Raw genomic sequence first — 2,625 nt, forward strand, 5'->3', positions numbered from 1 at the left:
GTCCTGGAACTAGCTTTTGTAGACCAGGCTGGTCTTGAACTCACAGAGATTCGCCTGCCTCTGTCTCCTGAGTGCTGGGATTAAGATCTACATAACCACCATCAACCAGAGACAAGTTTTAAGCAAAGAACCAAACCAGAAAAGCACACTAATTTCCTTGGTGTGGGAGATTTGTCTGTATTCTGTCAATCATGTTTTAAATAAACGCTGATTGGCCAGGCAGGAAGTATAGGCTGGAGAACCAGACAGGAAGGAGAAATGATGTAATGAGAACAGGAGAATTCTGGGAAGAAAGAAGCTGATTCCTCTCACTCTTGCCCAGACCAACGAAGCAGCAGGATGTGATCTGTCCCACTAAAAAAGGTACTGAGCCACATGGCTAACATAGATCAGAAAAATGGGTTAATCAAGATGTGAGAGTTAGCCAGTGAGAGGCTAGAGCTAATGGGCCAATCAGATTATACTTTATGGAGACCTATGTGTGATTTCCTTTGGGGCATGCCGGCTGTGGGGTACTGGGCGGGACAGAAACCCAAAGAAGCAGGCCCCCTCATGTTACACTTGTTCCTCGTGTAAAGGCCATGCAAAGTGCTCCAGTCAGGGAAGGGAGTGTTCCCACGTGAAATCATTGCCACTTGGGAGTTCCTGCCCCTAGAGCCCCAAGCAATCTTGAGATTCTCTCAGCCAATTCAATGATTTAAGGGAGAAATCTAAAACTGTCCTGCTATGGTGACCAAGAACATGAAAATTGACTTGGGTCCAAACTCTTGACACATAGGCAAAAGCCAGGAATTGAATCTTTGAAGTTGAGGTTTACTCAAAGAGCTGACAATCTGAGGATAAATTCAGAACAAATCATTAGTAATGTGTAATGTGCTGGGCTGTTTGTGATGGATGTGCACACATCCCTTCCTACAGAATGAAGAAAAAGTGTGTTCTCACTGTATAGAATCTAAAGGGCTTGAGGCAGAGGTGGGGGAAAGTGGCTAGAGATAGCTACAGAGTTAGGAGCACTGGCTGCTCCTGCAGAGGGCTTGCAACCAAACAGTTGCTAACACCAGTTCCAAGAGGTCTGATGCCCTCTTCTGGCCATCAAGAGAATCGCATGCGTGTGATGCACATATAAAAAATGTCCCTATTAGTACAGCCAGGAGTCCTCCAGGTCGGGGAGGGGAATTAACAGGGGTGTAGATGAAGCCAACAGAGTTCAAGGATGTAGAAATTGAATTGGTCCTCCCAGGTTATGGAGCTGAGGACACTCCCAAGAATAAACTAACCCAGAAGGCCAATCTCTGTCTAGGTTCTAGGCCATAAGACCCTGTAGAGACCTTATCAGCAACTCTTCCCCACTTTCCCACTTTGAAGGTAAAAAATGTTAGGTCCTAGCACTCAATTTACTCAAAAAGTTTGACCTATGTGGTTCATGATGAAGTCCCCAGGTAGGGACACTTTGAAGTCTAACAATTTGTGTCATGAGTTGCCAGTGGTACAATATTCAAGAGTCAAGGGTCCTTTTCTGGAGAAAAAAAAAAATCAGAAGAAAAAGTGTCTTCAAGAAAGTGACAGTATGATGTCCAGAGGTATTAAATTAAAAATCCAGATCCTCTCCTCTCCAAAAGACATCTGTAACTTTGAGAAGAAATTTCCCCCACCAATTAGACATGCATGGGAGGATCAGGCCTCTGCCCCACCCCCACCCCGCATACACTGGTTAACTAATGTCGCTCATCTATCAGATGACCTTTAACTCGCTTAGTTCTAATACTTAAAAGGGAGGACTGCCAGAGACCTGTATTTTGTTTATAGCCATCTTAAATCCACAAGTTAAGGAAACCATTCAGAAGGTTCTATAGGGTAAATTCTGGGCCTAGGAGATTAACCTGGTACCTTATCTCCTTGTGAGACCTGCGGCCCCAGGCTTTAGAAGCAATTAGCATTTCCTTTGTTAGTTCACAGTCACAGACCCTCAGTATTTCCTTATCAGCTAGGGCTGTCTCCAGACCTGACATTCCAGTTAGAGCAATGAGATTCCAGCATCCTACCTACTCTCCCCCTGCCTCTTTGCTATATAACAGCTCCGGAGGAAAAATAAAGTTGGCAGCTTGATCAGAAAAGAAAAAGAAAAAAGAAAGTGACAGTAAAAACCCAGGGTCTTATGTGAAGGGCAGGTAGGAGCTTGGCCCCATCAATAAGGGGAAGTGGCCCTGTCTGTGTAAACCACACCAAGAAAGATCCAGATTAGAGTCACAGCCTGGAGCTACGTTCCTTCTTGAAATCCCAGCTAAGACGTCACCGGGGTCAGACTGAATTCCCATTTTAGCTGCACAGAGATAGCCGGCAGGAAACTGAAGCACGTGGTCATTGCACAAGGCACTCCCCCTTCTGAGGAGTTCCTACAGGAGCCGCCAAAATAAGACTCAGTGATCTTTGTAAGTTCATTGGAGTCTGGGCAACTGATCGGGAAGGCTTCATATTAGTCCAAAGGTGCCGGGGTCAAGGATCAGTGTTATTCCTTGGAAACTACAGCTCCCAGACTTCCCTTCACCTGGGCGCGCTGGCGCGCCCAGGTGAAGACCATCACTCCCAGATAACCTTGCGCCCGCAGTTAAAAGCGAGCGCTCCACG

The sequence above is a fragment of the Alexandromys fortis genome, unplaced genomic scaffold (assembly GCF_014885135.2).
Source record: "Alexandromys fortis isolate MF-2015 unplaced genomic scaffold, M_Fortis_MF-2015_v1.1 scaffold_140, whole genome shotgun sequence".
Classification (NCBI taxonomy): Eukaryota; Metazoa; Chordata; class Mammalia; order Rodentia; family Cricetidae; genus Alexandromys; species Alexandromys fortis.